This window comes from Thermobia domestica, chromosome 5, assembly GCF_964235325.1.
Source record: "Thermobia domestica chromosome 5, izTheDome1.hap1.1, whole genome shotgun sequence".
Lineage (NCBI taxonomy): Eukaryota > Metazoa > Arthropoda > Insecta > Zygentoma > Lepismatidae > Thermobia > Thermobia domestica.
The window spans coordinates 201538519-201557880 of record NC_137458.1 but is presented as its reverse complement, the minus strand read 5'-3'; the positions used below and the strand labels follow the sequence as shown (position 1 = coordinate 201557880).

Genomic DNA, 19362 nt, shown 5'->3' with positions numbered 1-19362 from the left:
GAGCCATGCATTGGGTGTAAATGATTTCAGGATTATCCTCCTCCAGTAATGCTTTAACTCCTTTATAGCATCCACTCAAGTTAGCAGCTCTATCAAAAGAGCAACTTACAATATCAGAGATCAAAACATTGTTGGCACAAAGTACTCTTTTGTTTTCATTTTAAGTTACTTGTCTTATAGTGTCACTCTTCACAACAACTGCTAACAGCCGCCCAAATACTTGACCGCTTATAACGCAGAGAATTACTATAGTAAACTGATTCAGCACTGAAACATCTTAAATAGAATCAACCATTATGCTGAAAATGCCCGCTTTCTTGCCGTCTTCCCCTGTTTTCTCCTGCAATTTTGTAAACGTTTTTGATAGAAAATAATTTTTAAAAAATACGCCGTTTTTCCATTTTTGAGTTATCAAATATAGACCTACAAGATGTATTAACATCCATAAAGGACCAATCAGCCTATGGTTAAATATGGACCCAGCTACAAACCAGACCCCAGTCTTCAACGATGAAAGGGCCCCATCTGCCCAACATAATGAAAAAAGTTTCAGGTCCCAACAGCTCAACGTGATGAAGAAAGTGCCTAGGAGCCCAACTGCTCAATGAAATGAAAGAAGGTCCCCAACTGCCCAATATAATGAATAAAGGACTCAGGGCCACAACTGTTCAATGTAATGTAAGAAGGTCCCAACTGTCCAATATATTGAAAGAAGGATCCAAGGCCCCAGTTACAAACTAAATCACAGTTTCTGATAATAAAAGACCATAGTGAAAGATGGACCTAGCCACAAATCCAGTAACAAAAGGACCTTATTGAAAAAGATAACTTACTGATTGATGAAAGGATGGAAGAGGAGTGTGTGTTGGCAGCATAATAACAGTGATCTACCGAATTATTTAGCTTTTTTCTGTTTTAGCTTTTCTCTCTTTCTCTTTCTTTCTTTATTGCTTCATTTTTTTCTGAGAGGGCCTAGGCCGCGATTCCGGCCTAATGGCTCTGGCCAGTCTGCCCCTGACTCCTGTCTTTCTGAGTTTGTATTCTCGTAACATAGCCCAATCAAACTTTATCTATTGCTGATTTTCCCCTTACTTGTAAAATTCCATTTCTACCCCTGGATCAAAGTATAGTATGAAAAATATTCTATGGAAAAGATTAGTTTAATTTTACTGTGAGAATACATATGTGGATCTGCATACAGGGTTAGTGAAAATTATTGGGACAGAACAATAATAACGACATGCGCGGACGGAGGAAAAATAAATGTTACAAATGGTATTATTGCAAAACCTGCATTGATTTGGAGTGTGGTTACCATGGAAGGCATCTTGAATTCCGCCATATTGCATATCACACAATATTATTTTAAATGTAAAAGGTTATGATTTTACACTTCAACTTAGGCTTGAATATTCCCACAAATGAGAATGTGAACTCATTTATTACACATCATTTGTTTGAGACAGTGTGTTATGTTTGACATATGTATCTAATAGAAAAAATGTATCATGATAGGGCAGTAACAAAGAGATGCATAGACAGAGGAAAAGCAAATGTTACAATTTGGCATTGGTGTAGAAACTGCGTTAAATGGTTTAATATACATCATAGTAGCCATCTTGAATTCCGCATATTGTATACCATACAATATTTTTAAATAAAAAGAGGTATGTGTTGAGTTTTGATTTTGAGTTTAACGCAATGGCAAGGCCTGAGGGGAAACAGGGTAGACAGCGTCTACCCTTTAGAATGTTATATGTATTAAGCCATTAAGCCTAAATTACTAACTTAAAATTTTGCAATTTAGATTCTGAACTTAAAATTTCCTATAATTTATTCTGAGCTTTTTTTTAATGCTTGCGTATGAAAGACAGAAAGCAATGGATCTCGCGAAACCTTGATCATTATTCCTATATAAGCGTAGGAGAGACAAACAACCACGTGCGAAGTCCAAAGACTCGTGCTATGTAGTACAGTGAAACCTCTCTAAAGCGGACAGCCATGGGGAATCAAAAATTATCCGCTATAGAGAGGTGTCCGCCTTAGAGAGGTTTCAATATTTTATGACGTAAATTAGTAGACAAGGTAATACACAATTAGAAAACAAATATGTTTGCATGAATCATGTATTTACGAATATTACAAAAATGCCTGAATTATCCTCCGCCACCCAATACTCTATATTCGAGGCACAACATGGAAATAAGATGATATAGTTCTCTGCTCTTTACACTTGCTACTACTTACTACATTTTCGGTATGTTGTTTTAATTTGTGAGTTAATTGCAGTCCAGTAGTGTCTTTTTTCAGACAATATGTGTACCCGCGGGCCAAAAATACCAAACTTGTCTTCTACTTGCTTACAGATTCTAGCGGAACAGTACCATAACGTGTCATCCCAAATTGTGGGTAACTGTCGAACACTTTTCTGTCTAAAACAGTTTGGGTGGGAGTGGATGTAAGCAAAGGACATGAGAGTGTTGTTAAACAGAGACTTCGTCTGGGTTGCTGAGCAGGCAGTTGAGAGGCAAAATGTCACAATGCTTCCTTGATGACACATGTATGAATTACTAAAAATGTATTTTTACTGCACTTTCCAACTTGTTTCTAGAGAAAGTGTCCGTAATAATGGTAAATAATACCTATAAAAGACAGGAAAGACTGTCCGTGTCCGTACTAGAGAGTGTCCGCTTTAGAGAGGTTTATCAATGTTTTTTCCTATTACAGTGTTTGGGGATTACAAACTATATCCGTTACGGGAAATGTCCGTTGATAGTGGTTTCACTGTAGTACTTGCGAAAAGACAGTTGCTCTTCTGACTACGTTTACAGGGCTACCTATCTTCATTTTAAGCTGGATTTGTAAGTGACAGAAACAGACCGCTATTTTTTCTTATTTGTTTTTATTTTAAACCATCTTTCGAGCTCCCTCTATAAAATGTTAAATTGTTGTATCCTTGAAGAACATTAGTATATATATATATTGTCCCTATATGTCTCCAACATCAGAATAAAAAAAAAGAAGACTCCCTAACGAAAAGTTTAGATGTATTGGCAATTCTACCACTTTTATATTTTTCGCGAGAGTGACCAGTACTTTTGCATGTCCCGGTAAATGCCTCTCCTCCCGGTTCGAATTTTGAAAAAGAGAAACCCTTTTGTCTTGGTCTGGGGCCTGGATCAAGGTACTCGTGACCAAATTTTGGTAACTCGGTCCACTCGTCTCCTCCGCTGGCGCACGCAGACACAAAGATATTTAGATAGATACACAAAGAAACTCTACTTTATTTATATTAGATTCTTCGCTCAATAATTGTGCAGATGAAAGATTTGAAAAATACAAAAATCTGGTCATTAAAGAACTAACAAATTATAGAATATTTAGTATGCATCAACAAATTTTTCCATACGGCAAACTGAATGACTTGATATCCACCTTTCCTAATACTTTTTGCTCAGATCAGCTTAAGAATGAACTTATCAACATATGTTCCGATAGAACAAACACATTTCTCTTCCTGAATACTTGAAATATATTCTCAGTAATGAACCTCAAAGCATATATCAGAAAACAACGAAGCTGCTAAATATGGTATTGAGCATTCCATCAACAACAGTATTTTGTAAACATTCAATGAATGTCCTGAAAAGAGTGTAACTTACTTAACAAACAGCATGACAAACTTTCTGAATTACGGACACTTACAATAAAGAACTTGGTATGGAAGCTTTGTAGGAACCTGAATTTAAAAAAAAAAAAAAAGAGTTAATGTTTTCGCCGAAATGAAGAACAGAGTACGGAGCTCATTCACAAAACTGTAAGGTATTAGTTAAGGTATTTGGTATTAGGTATTAACTTAGGTGTTGTAAGGTGTATGGTTTTTTACTTCTATCGTTTTTTTTTTTGTTCACTTTACAGTTCATTTCTAAGGTATTTAGAAATGACTATCCCTAAGGAGGGTATGGGGAAGTAATGACCCCATTTCTTGCAAATGAGGTACCATTCAGAAAACTATGCTTTGAAAAAAAAACTATTCACCAAATTTCACTAATTATAAAATTTTATACTTAAAGGAAGAGAGTAAACATATGCCTTACAAATACTATATATATATGTACAGCGAAACCTGTCTATGCTGGGCAACATTGGTTCCATTGAAAAGTGGTCAACTTACAGAAAATAAGTGTGATTCGTGTATTTTTAGAATAGGATTTCTAGTATTACTTGGTTGTTAATAAGCAATGGCACGGCAGCTACTTTAAAATAATGTATATAGATTAATCACTTAACTACTTTTTGTTAATGAGCTACAAGTGTCTTCCTCGGAGCGAAAGATGTTTTGAGAAATGTTAAGGGAATTCATATTTCAAAACCTCCACTACCTTCTGGCAAGAAGTCATGTGCCAATAGTTGAGAATTGAGATGGTTAGCTTTAGCCTTGAGAATTTTCCGAAATTACTAAAGCTCCCCATTGATGAACGGAGCTGACAGGCTATAGTTAATGATTTTACCAAAACAGATAGGGTAAACAAATACGTGCAATCATTTCCGGAATTCCTGTACGTGCTTTTTCTTATTCATGTCTTCCTTCCCCAACCCCTTATCAGGGTAGTGTTCTAGCCTTTGACTTCCAAGAACAATAGTGGGAATCTATGCTTCTTTGTCTCCACTTACAAATACAGAACATCTGCTTCGCGTATGGGAATACGAAAGAGTTAAGAAAAACAACAAAATGGTACTTTGCGTGGCCAAGATATGAAGGTAAATTTATCATTATCATCATAGGGTAAACACTGTATCAATGTGGCCAACTTCTAAGATAGACAGGTGGCCAAGTTGACAGGTTTTACTATATATATATATATATATATATATATATATATATATATATATATATATATATATATATATATATATATATATATATATATCTTGTGGCCCATTTTAATCTTTCCACGGAAATATCTCAAGAACGGTTGAACATAAATGAACTGAACAAAAACTCAAATAAGAAATACCATGGGGCAAATCGAATGATGATATCAGGGTGCCCCCAGGGCCGCTCTTCAAGTGGGCCCGAGGCCAACTTAAAAATGTTAAATGGAAAAATGGGGCGAGTGACACTTCATTCGATAGATTTTTAAAAACTAAAAACGATGTGGCAAACGGTTTTTCATATAGGTCACCGTATTCAAAATGGCCGCCAAAGTATGTTACCTATATCAGATAAACGTCCAGTATCACTAATATGAAAACGGTTGAAAACAATAGCGGGTGAACAGAATAGAACTCCTATAGGAAATCACAGAGGGTATTATTCATTCCACGCCTCGAATGATCCTATGGAGAAAAAGATTATTAAAGTAAAAGTGATAATGCTAAAGAGGAACTCTAATTCTTAGAAAATTATCTTTCCGATCTCCTTCCTTAAGGGGTGAAGCGAAAATGAATGGCAAAATTTCAAATGAGAACCCCCACATTAAATTGCAATAGGTATGGTTTGTCTGAAACACTTGGTTGAGTTGATTTTGGGTTTAATGTCTCGTTCAGCAGCGAGGCTATATGAGACGTGGACCTACTGATTAACGTGTAATCCGAACTACACGTGCTCCCGCCGGGAATCGAACCCGGGTCTCCCACGCCAAAGGCGCGTACGCTAACCGCTTAGCCACTGAGGAACTCCTGAAACACTTGGGGTGTACAAGTGACTGGTACTGTAATGAACCAATATTCTGCAGACGACTTTTGAGAAAACCAGCGTTTCTATACATTGTTGTAAAATTACATTGTTCGACAAATTGGTTTCGCATTTCAGTTGATTCATCAGAGTCATTACAGACATATACCTGTATCTCATAAAAAACATGTAACAGATAATTTTGTTGTGTAGATACAATTTGCAAAAACTAAGGTGCTCGTTTGGAATTTCACCGTTCCTTCCCGTCCCCTTCACCCACTTATCGTTGGACCGTTTTCTAGGAATTAGATTTCCTCCTTTGCATTATGGCACCTTTACTCTAATCATCTCCTCCGTTGCGTGGAATGATAAATACCCTCTGTGATTTCCTATAGGACTTTTATTCTGTTCATCCGTCATTATCTTCAACCGTTTTCATATTAGTGGTACTGGCCGTTTTATCTGATACAGGCAAGATGTCTTGGCGGCCATTTTGAAAACGGTGGCCCATATGAACAATCTTTTGTCACAACGCTGTTTAGTGTGTGAAGATCTATCGAACGAGGTATCACGTGACCCATATTTTCATATAAAATTTTTAAGTTGGGCCTGGGCTAAGATAAAAGGCGGCCCTGGGGGCACCGCGAAAACATTATTCGATTTGCCCCACGACTTTCCTATTTGAGTTTTTGTTTGGTTGATTTATGTTCAACCGTTTCCATATTAGTGCTACGGGACGTTTATGTGATACAGGTAACATATTTTGGCGGCCATTTTGAACACGGTGACCGATGTGAAAAATCTTTTGCCTCATCGCTTCTTAGTTTTTAAAGATCTATCGAATGAAGTCTCACACGCCCCATGTTTCCATTTAATATTTTTAATTTAGCCCCAGGCTCGCTTGAAAAGCGGCTCTGGGGACATCGCGACATCGCCGTTCGATTTGCCCCATGGTATTTCCTATTAGGGTTTTTGTTCAGTTTATTTATGCTCAAACGATTTCGAGATATTTCCGTGGATAGATTAAAATGGGCCACCCTGTATATATAATGTGTGTGTCTACTCCGCCACTGATTTAACGTCCCGTTCAGCAGCGAGCCTATATGAAAAAAGGCATGTGTGTCACAAATTGATGCTAGAATCTTCCTACAAACTACGTTCATCGTCCGTTTCAAAAGCACCGTCGTCTACATTATTTATTATTTCCGTAATTTCTCGGGGCGAAAATACGCCACTATCATAAGAACCACGACTTGTCGCGGTGGTATTCATAGCCAAAAGTTCAACTAAAAAGAAGGAATAGTAAGCAAACAACAAGAGGGATATGAAACAACCATACACATTTCCACTGGCTAATAGAAAAGGGGAAAACAAAAATAGCTACATGTTTTTGCCTTTTGAGTACTCATATCTTTTTGAGAATATATACTTGACACATATCATTTAATCTACGCAATACGTGACCTGTACGCATGAAGGTGAAAAATATTCGTGAAAAGTAAACAGAAGGGACTAGTTGTTGCTGCTCGAACTGTCCTTGATAGGTACTGACTAAACGTCTTGTAACAAGAGGGCAACTAATTACCCATAGGTCTCTTGCAGCTATAAAGCGAGCTGTGTGCGTTCTGTGTCACTCCCTCTCTAAGCCTGGGTGTCTTTGCGAAAATATTGTTTGCTTTTTTTGCCTTGGGGCAAGGATTAAGAAGGCACCCTTGCACACCTTGGGGAGTGGGACGGAGTAACAAAATGATCAAAAGACGACCGATGTTAATATAGAGTTAATAGTTTTGAGCAGTGGCATATACTGGTTTGAAAGCATGGGCTACCACTGACCTTGTATATTATTATTAACGATGATAATAGAAAAAGTAATAATAATAATAATAATAATAATAATAATAATCATCATCATCATTAAATTTGCATAACAATGAACAAAAAGTGGTTGTGTTTTTTTTCTTTTTTTGAACGTTTGTTTTGAGACCATTAATGTTTTCCACCGTAAATAAAATTCCACCATACATTTGTGCAGTTCTCGTGGATTACATTCGTAAAACGTTAATTTTTAAAATTGTAACTTCCATCAAAAGTCGCCCATGTTACTGACGTTGGTTGTCATTCCTTAACAGTCTTCGCAAAAATTCTGAATATAATAACGTAATGCAAAAATGCAGACAGTCATTATCATTATAATTGTTATGTTTATTATCGCTACCTAAATCACAAATTTTTGCGTTAACAAACTATTCTCGAGCCCTTTTGTTGCGGAGATCTTTTGACCGGGGCCCTTTTAATGAGAGGCGTTTTAATTCGGGCCTTTTGACTCGGGCCCTTTTGTTGTGGAGACATTTTGACCCGGGCCCTCTTGACGCGGGACCATTTGACATGGGCCCTTTTATAGCGGGCCCATTTTTACAAAGGCCCGATTGACGCAGGTCCTTTTGACGGGTCATTTTGTCGAGGGACCCGTTTGACCGGGCTCTATTTATGAGGTGCGTTTTGATTCGGCTCCTTTCGATTTGAGCCCTTTTAACCCGGAGCCGTTTGACTCGGGCCATTTTGCAGCGAGCCCGCTTTTCACCTGGGCCCGTTTGACGCAGGGCCTTTTGACTTGGGTCATTTTGTCGAGGGACCCTTTAACCCGGGCTATTTTTATGAGGGGCATTTTGATTCGGCTTCTTTTGACCAGGGCCCGTTTGATGAGGGGCGTTTTGATTCGGAACTTCACTCGCGCCCTTTTGTTGCGGAGATCATTTGACCCGGGCTCTTTGACGCGGGGCCGTTTGACTCAGGGGCCGCGGTGGCTCAGTTGGAGAGCGTTCAACTCTGCTGCTTGGGATCCCGGGTTCGATCCAAGCCCACGCCAATTGAACTTTGTGCTAGACAAACACCGTTACGTGGGTTTTCACCCGGGCTCGTTTGACGCAGGGCCTTTTGACTTGGGTCATTTTGTCGTGGAACCCGTTTGACCGGGCTCTATTTATGAGGGGCGTTTTGATTCGGTTCCTTTCGATTCGGGTCCTTTTAATCCGGGGCAGTTTGACTCGGGCCCTTTTGCAGCGTGCACCTTTTTCTCCTGGTCCCGTTTGACGCAGTGCCTTTTGACTTGGGTCATTTTATCGAGGGACCTTTTAACCCGGGCTCTTTTTATGAGGTGCATTTTGATTCGGCTCCTTTTGACCAGGGCCCGTTTGATTAGGGGCGTTTTGATTCGGAACTTCACTCGCGCCATTTTGTTGCGGAGACCATTTGACCCGGGCCCTTTGACACGGGGCCGTTTGACTCAGGGGCCGCGGTGGTTCAGTGGTAGAGTGTTCACTTCTGCTGCTTGGGATCCCGGGTTCAATCCCAGCCCACGCCAATTAAACTTTGTTGTGGACAAACACCGTTTCGTGGGTTTTCATCCGGGCCCTCTTGACGCGGGACCATTTGACATGGGCCCTTTTATAGCGGGCCCATTTTTACAAAGGCCCGATTGACGCAGGTCCTTTTGACGGGTCATTTTGTCGAGGGACCCGTTTGACCGGGCTCTATTTATGAGGTGCGTTTTGATTCGACTCCTTTCGATTTGAGCCCTTTTAACCCGGAGCCGTTTGACTCGGGCCATTTTGCAGCGAGCCCGCTTTTCACCTGGGCCCGTTTGACGCAGGGCCTTTTGACTTGGGTCATTTTGTCGAGGGACCCTTTAACCCGGGCTATTTTTATGAGGGGCATTTTGATTCGGCTTCTTTTGACCAGGGCCCGTTTGATGAGGGGCGTTTTGATTCGGAACTTCACTCGCGCCCTTTTGTTGCGGAGACCATTTGACCCGGGCTCTTTGACGCGGGGCCGTTTGACTCAGAGGCCGCGGTGGCTCAGTGGTAGAGCGTTTAACTCTGCTGCTTGGGATCCCGGGTTCGATCCCAGCCCACGCCAATTGAACTTTGTGCTAGACAAATACCGTTACGTGGGTTTTCACCCGGGCTCGTTTGACGCAGGGCCTTTTGACTTGGGTCATTTTGTCGTGGAACCCGTTTGACCGGGCTCTATTTATGAGGGGCGTTTTGATTCGGTTCCTTTCGATTCGGGTCCTTTTAATCCGGGGCAGTTTGACTCGGGCCCTTTTGCAGCGTGCACGTTTTTCTCCTGGTCCCGTTTGACGCAGTGCCTTTTGACTTGGGTCATTTTATCGAGGGACCTTTTAACCCGGGCTCTTTTTATGAGGTGCATTTTGATTCGGCTCCTTTTGACCAGGGCCCGTTTGATTAGGGGCGTTTTGATTCGGAACTTCACTCGCGCCATTTTGTTGCGGAGACCATTTGACCCGGGCCCTTTGACACGGGGCCGTTTGACTCAGGGGCCGCGGTGGTCCTGTGGTAGAGTGTTCACTTCTGCTGCTTGGGATCCCGGGTTCAATCTCAGCCCACGCCAATTAAACTTTGTTGTGGACAAACACCGTTTCGTGGGTTTTCATCCGGGCCCTCTTGACGCGGGACCATTTGACATGGGCCCTTTTATAGCGGGCCCATTTTTACAAAGGCCCGATTGACGCAGGTCCTTTTGACGGGTCATTTTGTCGAGGGACCCGTTTGACCGGGCTCTATTTATGAGGTGCGTTTTGATTCGACTCCTTTCGATTTGAGCCCTTTTAACCCGGAGCCGTTTGACTCGGGCCATTTTGCAGCGAGCCCGCTTTTCACCTGGGCCCGTTTGACGCAGGGCCTTTTGACTTGGGTCATTTTGTCGAGGGACCCTTTAACCCGGGCTATTTTTATGAGGGGCATTTTGATTCGGCTTGTTTTGACCAGGGCCCGTTTGATGAGGGGCGTTTTGATTCGGAACTTCACTCGCGCCCTTTTGTTGCGGAGACCATTTGACCCGGGCTCTTTGACGCGGGGCCGTTTGACTCAGAGGCCGCGGTGGCTCAGTGGTAGGGCGTTCAACTCTGCTGCTTGGGATCCCTGGTTCGATCCCAGCCCACGCCAATTGAACTTTGTGCTAGACAAACACCGTTACGTGGGTTTTCACCCGGGCTCGTTTGACGCAGAGCCTTTTGACTTGGGTCATTTTGTCGTGGAACCCTTTTGACCGGGCTCTATTTATGAGGGGCGTTTTGATTCGGTTCCTTTCGATTCGGGCCCTTTTAATCCGGAGCCGAATGACTTAGCCCCTTTTGCAGCGGGCACCTTTTTCTCCTGGGCTCGTTTGACGCAGGGCCTTTTGACTTGGGTCATTTTATCGGTGGCCCTTTAACCCGGGATCTTTTTATGAGGGTCATTTTGATTCGGCTCCTTTTGACCAGGGCACGTTTGATGAGAGGCGTTTTGATTCGGAACTTCACTCGCGCCCTTTTGTTGCGGAGACCATTTGACCCGGGCTCTTTGACATGGAGCCGTTTGACTCAGGGGCCGCATTGGCTCAGTGGTAGAGCGTTCAACTCTGCTGCTTGGGATCCCGGGTTTGATCCCAGCCCACGCCAATTGAACTTTGTTGTGGACAAACAACGTTGCCTGGGTTTTCACCCGGGCTCGTTTGACGCAGGGCCTTTTGACTTTGGTCATTTTGTCATTGAACCCTTTCGACCCGGGCTCTTTTTATGAGGGGCCTTTTGACTTGGGACCTTTTGTAGCGGGACCCTTTTATCCTTGGCCCGTTCGACTTACGTCATTTTGTCGTGGGACCCGTTTGACCGGGCTCTATTTATGAGGGGCAATTCGGTTCCTTTCGACTAGGGCCCTTTTAATCCGGGGCCGTTTCACTCATGCCCATTTGACTTGGGTCATTTTATCGAGGGACCCTTTAACCCGGGCTATTTTTATGAGGGGCATTTAGATTCGGAACTTCACTTGCGCCCTTTTGTTGCGGAGTCCATTTGACCCGGGCTCTTTGAAGCGGGGCCGTTTGACTCAGGGGCCGCAGTGGCTCAGTGGTAGACTGTTCACCTCTGCTGTTTGGGATCCCGGGTTCGATCCCAGCCCACGCCAATTGAACTTTGTTGTGGACAAACACCGTCGCGTGGGTTTTCACCCGGGCTCGTTTGACGCAGGGCTTTTGGACATGGGTCATTTTGTCATAGAACCCTTTTGACCCGGGCTCTTTTTATGAGGGGCCTTCCGACTCGGGCCCGTTTGACTTGGGACCTTTTGTAGCGGGACCCTTTTATCCTTGGCCCGTTTGACTTAGGTCATTTTGTCGTAGGATCTGTTTGACCGGGCTCTATTTATGATGGGCAATTCGGTTCTTTTCGATTCGGACCCTTTTAATCCGGGGCCGTTTGACTCGGGTTCTTTTTTCTCCTGGGCCCGTTCGATGCATGGCCTTTTGACTTGGGTCATTTTATCGAGGGACCCTTTAACCCGGGCTATTTTTATGAGGGGCATTTAGATTCGGAACTTCACTTGCGCCTTTTTGTTGCGGAGTCCATTTGACCCGGACTCTTTGACGCGGGGCCGTTTGACTCAGAGGCCACAGTGGCTCAGTGGTAGACTCTTCACCTCTGCTGCTTGGGATCCCGGGTTCAATCCCAGCCCACGCCAATTAAACTTTGTTGTGGACAAACACCGTTTCGTGGGTTTTCATCCGGGCTCGTTTGACGCAGGGCCTTTTGACTTGGGTCCTTTTTTCGTGGGACCCGTTTGACCGGGCTCTATTTATGAGTGGCGTTTTGATTCGGCTCCTTTCGATTCGGGCCCTTTTAATCCGGGGCTGTTTGACTCGGGTCCTTTTGCAGCGGGTCCTTTTTTCTCCTGGGCCCGTTTGACGCATGGCCTTTTGACTTGGGTCATTTTATCGAGGGACCCTTTAACCCGGGCTATTTTTATGAGGGGCATTTAGATTCGGAACTTCACTTGCGCCCTTTTGTTGCGGAGTCCATTTGACCCGGGCTCTTTGAAGCGGGGCCGTTTGACTCAGGGGCCGCAGTGGCTCAGTGGTAGACTGTTCACCTCTGCTGTTTGGGATCCCGGGTTCGATCCCAGCCCACGCCAATTGAACTTTGTTGTGGACAAATACCGTCGCGTGGGTTTTCACCCGGGCTCGTTTGACGCAGGGCCTTTTGACTTGGGTCATTTTGTCGTGGAACCCTTTTGACCCGGGCTCTTTTTATGAGGGGCCATTTGACTCGGGCCCGTTTGACTTGGGACCTTTTGTAGCGGGACCCTTTTATCCTTGGCCCGTTTGACTTAGGTCATTTTGTCGTGGGATCTGTTTGACCGGGCTATATTTATGATGGGCAATTCGGTATCTTTCGATTCGGATCCTTTTAATCCGGGGCCGTTTGACTCGGGTCCTTTTGCAGCGGGTCCTTTTTTCTCCTGGGCCCGTTTGACGCATGGCCTTTTGACTTGGGTCATTTTATCGAGGGACCCTTTAACCCGGGCTATTTTTATGAGGGGCATTTAGATTCGGAACTTCACTTGCGCCCTTTTGTTGCGGAGTCCATTTGACCCGGGCTCTTTGAAGCGGGGCCGTTTGACTCAGGGGCCGCAGTGGCTCAGTGGTAGACTGTTCACCTCTGCTGCTTGGGATCCCGGGTTCGATCCCAGCCCACGCCAATTGAACTTTGTTGTGGACAAATACCGTCGCGTGGGTTTTCACCCGGGCTCGTTTGACGCAGAGCCTTTTGACTTGGGTCATTTTGTCGTGGAACCCTTTTGACCGGGCTCTATTTATGAGGGGCGTTTTGATTCGGCTTCTTTCGATTCGGGCCCTTTTAATCCGGAGCCGAATGACTTAGCCCCTTTTGCAGCGGGCACCTTTTTCTCCTGGGCTCGTTTGACGCAGGGCCTTTTGACTTGGGTCATTTTATCGGTGGCCCTTTAACCCGGGATCTTTTTATGAGGGTCATTTTGATTCGGCTCCTTTTGACCAGGGCACGTTTGATGAGAGGCGTTTTGATTCGGAACTTCACTCGCGCCCTTTTGTTGCGGAGACCATTTGACCCGGGCTCTTTGACATGGAGCCGTTTGACTCAGGGGCCGCAGTGGCTCAGTGGTAGAGCGTTGAACTCTGCTGCTTGGGATCCCGGGTTTGATCCCAGCCCACGCCAATTGAACTTTGTTGTGGACAAACAACGTTGCCTGGGTTTTCACCCGGGCTCGTTTGACGCAGGGCCTTTTGACTTTGGTCATTTTGTCATTGAACCCTTTTGACCCGGGCTCTTTTTATGAGGGGCCTTTTGACTTGGGACCTTTTGTAGCGGGACCCTTTTATCCTTGGCCCGTTCGACTTACGTCATTTTGTCGTGGGACCCGTTTGACCGGGCTCTATTTATGAGGGGCAATTCGGTTCCTTTCGATTAGGGCCCTTTTAACCCGGAGCCGTTTGACTCGGGCCCTTTTGCAGCGGGTCCTTTTCTCTCCTGGGCCCGTTTCACTCATGCCCATTTGACTTGGGTCATTTTATCGAGGGACCCTTTAACCCGGGCTATTTTTATGAGGGGCATTTAGATTCGGAACTTCACTTGCGCCCTTTTGTTGCGGAGTCCATTTGACCCGGGCTCTTTGAAGCGGGGCCGTTTGACTCAGGGGCCGCAGTGGCTCAGTGGTAGACTGTTCACCTCTGCTGTTTGGGATCCCGGGTTCGATCCCAGCCCACGCCAATTGAACTTTGTTGTGGACAAACACCATCGCGTGGGTTTTCACCCGGGCTCGTTTGACGCAGGGCTTTTGGACTTGGGTCATTTTGTCATAGAACCCTTTTGACCCGGGCTCTTTTTATGAGGGGCCTTCCGACTCGGGCCCGTTTGACTTGGGACCTTTTGTAGCGGGACCCTTTTATCCTTGGCCCGTTTGACTTAGGTCATTTTGTCGTGGGATCTGTTTGACCGGGCTCTATTTATGATGGGCAATTCGGTTCTTTTCGATTCGGACCCTTTTAATCCGGGGCCGTTTGACTCGGGTTCTTTTTTCTCCTGGGCCCGTTCGATGCATGGCCTTTTGACTTGGGTCATTTTATCGAGGGACCCTTTAACCCGGGCTATTTTTATGAGGGGCATTTAGATTCGGAACTTCACTTGCGCCTTTTTGTTGCGGAGTCCATTTGACCCGCACTCTTTGACGCGGGGCCGTTTGACTCAGAGGCCACAGTGGCTCAGTGGTAGACTGTTCACCTCTGCTGCTTGGGATCCCGGGTTCAATCCCAGCCCACGCCAATTAAACTTTGTTGTGGACAAACACCGTTTCGTAGGTTTTCATCCGGGCTCGTTTGACGCAGGGCCTTTTGACTTGGGTCCTTTTTTCGTGGGACCCGTTTGACCGGGCTCTATTTATGAGTGGCGTTTTGATTCGGCTCCTTTCGATTCGGGCCCTTTTAATCCGGGGCCGTTTGACTCGGGTCCTTTTGCAGCGGGTCCTTTTTTCTCCTGGGCCCGTTTGACGCATGGCCTTTTGACTTGGGTCATTTTATCGAGGGACCCTTTAACCCGGGCTATTTTTATGAGGGGCATTTAGATTCGGAACTTCACTTGCGCCCTTTTGTTGCGGAGTCCATTTGACCCGGGCTCTTTGAAGCGGGGCCGTTTGACTCAGGGGCCGCAGTGGCTCAGTGGTAGACTGTTCAGCTCTGCTGCTTGGGATCCCGGGTTCGATCCCAGCCCACGCCAATTGAACTTTGTTGTGGACAAATACCGTCGCGTGGGTTTTCACCCGGGCTCGTTTGACGCAGGGCCTTTTGACTTGGGTCATTTTGTCGTGGAACCCTTTTGACCCGGGCTCTTTTTATGAGGGGCCATTTGACTCGGGCCCGTTTGACTTGGGACCTTTTGTAGCGGGACCCTTTTATCCTTGGCCCGTTTGACTTAGGTCATTTTGTCGTGGGATCTGTTTGACCGGGCTATATTTATGATGGGCAATTCGGTATCTTTCGATTCGGATCCTTTTAATCCGTGGCCGTTTGACTCGGGTCCTTTTGCAGCGGGTCCTTTTTTCTCCTGGGCCCGTTTGACGCATGGCCTTTTGACTTGGGTCATTTTATCGAGGGACCCTTTAACCCGGGCTATTTTTATGAGGGGCATTTAGATTCGGAACTTCACTTGCGCCCTTTTGTTGCGGAGTCCATTTGACCCGGGCTCTTTGAAGCGGGGCCGTTTGACTCAGGGGCCGCAGTGGCTCAGTGGTAGACTGTTCACCTCTGCTGCTTGGGATCCCGGGTTCGATCCCAGCCCACGCCAATTGAACTTTGTTGTGGACAAATACCGTCGCGTGGGTTTTCACCCGGGCTCGTTTGACGCAGGGCTTTTGGACTTGGGTCATTTTGTCATAGAACCCTTTTGACCCGGGCTCTTTTTATGAGGGGCCTTCCGACTCAGGCCCGTTTGACTTGGGACCTTTTGTAGCGGGACCCTTTTATCCTTGGCCCGTTTGACTTAGGTCATTTTGTCGTGGGATCTGTTTGACCGGGCTCTATTTATGGTGGGCAATTCGGTTCTTTTCGATTCGGACCCTTTTAATCCGGGGCCGTTTGACTCGGGTTCTTTTTTCTCCTGGGCCCGTTCGATGCATGGCCTTTTGACTTGGGTCATTTTATCGAGGGACCCTTTAACCCGGGCTATTTTTATGAGGGGCATTTAGATTCGGAACTTCACTTGCGCCTTTTTGTTGCGGAGTCCATTTGACCCGGACTCTTTGACGCGGGGCCGTTTGACTCAGAGGCCACAGTGGCTCAGTGGTAGACTCTTCACCTCTGCTGCTTGGGATCCCGGGTTCAATCCCAGCCCACGCCAATTAAACTTTGTTGTGGACAAACACCGTTTCGTGGGTTTTCATCCGGGCTCGTTTGACGCAGGGCCTTTTGACTTGGGTCCTTTTTTCGTGGGACCCGTTTGGCCGGGCTCTATTTATGAGTGGCGTTTTGATTCGGCTCCTTTCGATTCGGGCCCTTTTAATCCGGGCCGTTTGACTCGGGTCCTTTTGCAGCGGGTCCTTTTTTCTCCTGGGCCCGTTTGACGCATGGCCTTTTGACTTGGGTCATTTTATCGAGGGACCCTTTAACCCGGGCTATTTTTATGAGGGGCATTTAGATTCGGAACTTCACTTGCGCCCTTTTGTTGCGGAGTCCATTTGACCCGGGCTCTTTGAAGCGGGGCCGTTTGACTCAGGGGCCGCAGTGGCTCAGTGGTAGACTGTTCACCTCTGCTGCTTGGGATCCCGGGTTCGATCCCAGCCCACGCCAATTGAACTTTGTTGTGGACAAATACCGTCGCGTGGGTTTTCACCCGGGCTCGTTTGACGCAGGGCCTTTTGACTTGGGTCATTTTGTCGTGGAACCCTTTTGACCCGGGCTCTTTTTATGAGGGGCCATTTGACTCGGGCCCGTTTGACTTGGGACCTTTTGTAGCGGGACCCTTTTATCCTTGGCCCGTTTGACTTAGGTCATTTTGTCGTGGGATCTGTTTGACCGGGCTATATTTATGATGGGCAATTCGGTATCTTTCGATTCGGATCCTTTTAATCCGGGGCCGTTTGACTCGGGTCCCTTTGCAGCGGGTCCTTTTTTCTCCTGGGCCCGTTTGACGCATGGCCTTTTGACTTGGGTCATTTTATCGAGGGACCCTTTAACCCGGGCTATTTTTATGAGGGGCATTTAGATTCGGAACTTCACTTGCGCCCTTTTGTTGCGGAGTCCATTTGACCCGGGCTCTTTGAAGCGGGGCCGTTTGACTCAGGGGCCGCAGTGGCTCAGTGGTAGACTGTTCACCTCTGCTGCTTGGGATCCCGGGTTCGATCCCAGCCCACGCCAATTGAACTTTGTTGTGGACAAACACCGTTTCGTGGGTTTTCATCCGGGCTCGTTTGACGCAGGGCCTTTTGACTTGAGTCCTTTTTTCGTGGGACCCGTTTGACCGGGCTCTATTTATGAGTGGCGTTTTGATTCGGCTCCTTTCGATTCGGGCCCTTTTAATCCGGGGCCGTTTGACTCGGGCCCTTTTGCAACAGGCCCCTTTTTCTCCTGGGGCCGTTTGACGCAGGGCCTTTTGACTTCGGTCATTTTATCGAGGGACCCTTTAACCCGGGCTATTTTTATGAGGGGCATTTAGATTTGGGACTTCACTCGCGCCCTTTTGTTGCGGATACCATTTGACCCGGGCTCTTTGACGCGGGGCCGTTTAACTAAGGGGCCGCGGTGGCTCAGTGGTAGAGCGTTCACTTCTGCTGCTTGGGATCCCGGGTTCGATCCCAGCCCACGCCAATTGAACTTTGTGGTGGACAAACACCGTTGCGTGGGCTTTCACCCGGGCTCGTTTGACGCAAGGCTTTTTGACTTGGGTCATTTTGTCGTGGAACCCTTTTGACCCGGGCTCTCTTTATAAGGGCCTTTTGACTCGGGTCCGTTTGACTTGGGACCTTTTGTAGCGGGACTCTTTTTCTCCTGGGCTATTTTGACGCAGGGCTTTTGACTTGGGTGATTTTGTTGTGGGACCCGTTTGACCCGGGCTCTTTTAATGAGGGGCATTTTGATTCATCTCCTATCGACTCGGGACCTTTTAAACGGGAAATTTTGACACAGGGCCGTTTGACTCGGGTCCTTTTGTAACGGACCCCTTTCCCCCGGGCCCGTTTGACGCATGCCCTTTTGACTTGAGTAATTTTGTCGTGGGACTTTTTTGACCTGGGCTCTATTTATGAGGGGCGTTTTGATTCGGCCATTTTTGACCCGGGCCCTTTTGGTGAGTTGAGTTTCGATTCGGGACTTTTGACTCGCATTCTTTTGTTGCGGAGACCTTTTGACTCGGGCCCTTTTGACGCGGGCCGTTTGACTCAGGGGAGGCGGTGGCTCAGTGGTACAGCGTTCACCTCTGGTGCTTGGAGTCCCGGGTTCGACCCCAGCCCACGCGAATTGAACTTTCTGTTAGACAAACACCGTGTACGTGGGTTTTCTCGGGGTTCTCCCGTTTCCTCCCACTTTCTTCATTCCACCATTTCATTCATTACTCATCATCACCATCTCCCTTAGCCTAACCGGCATAATCGTGGGACGTACAACTCAAAGATTTTTCTATATGGGTCTTCCCCCCCCCCGTTGGAAAAAATTCTGCCGGCGTTAGTGATTATGATGTTGCTTAGTTACTGTATTGTTTTATACACGGAATAAATACTTCTATGTTTTATATAATAATGAGAATCTTATTTACATTTATTACGGTCCTTGCTTTACGACAGCGAAACATATTCACGTTCAGCGTAATCAGTTTCCATTCCCAAATAATTACAGTGAGGCGAATGATATAATTCATGCACAGATTTAGGACTTAGGAAACATATCGTAGTAAATTCCTGAAGAGTGAAAAGCGCTAGTAGCAGTAATTAGCTCAGTCAGTCCCTATAGTTCCTTAGTGAATTACATAAATCTTACAGATGTTGTATCTCTTTCTTTTTCTTCTCTCTACATCATGTCTGGAGATTAGTGTTTGGACAAATAAGCTAAAGTGGCAATTTTAAAAAGTAAGATGATCTACGCTATAAGTGACAGATGTTGTGGTGTTTAACTTAACATATAAGGCAATAAATTTTAAAACAGAGATGACAGTGCACTGATGCTTGAAATCTGTGCCTTTCTATACCTGTGCCTCTCTATACCTACGTTATTTCCCTAGTCAAAATAAAAACTCTTCAAAATTAATCACAAATTCTTATGCAACCACCCCTTCCTTAGAGTACTGCGCAGTCACATACCCGTCACGGCGATGTAAGGGCACTTTTGGCGACGAG

At 45.7% G+C, this 19362-nt stretch overlaps 1 protein-coding gene across 11 annotated transcripts in view; it reads right to left on the bottom strand.

Moving 5' to 3' along the window:
* The window catches only part of LOC145686344 (uncharacterized), a 584205-nt gene that overhangs the window by 164095 nt on the left and 400748 nt on the right, over nucleotides 1–19362 (bottom strand). The window lies entirely within an intron of this gene.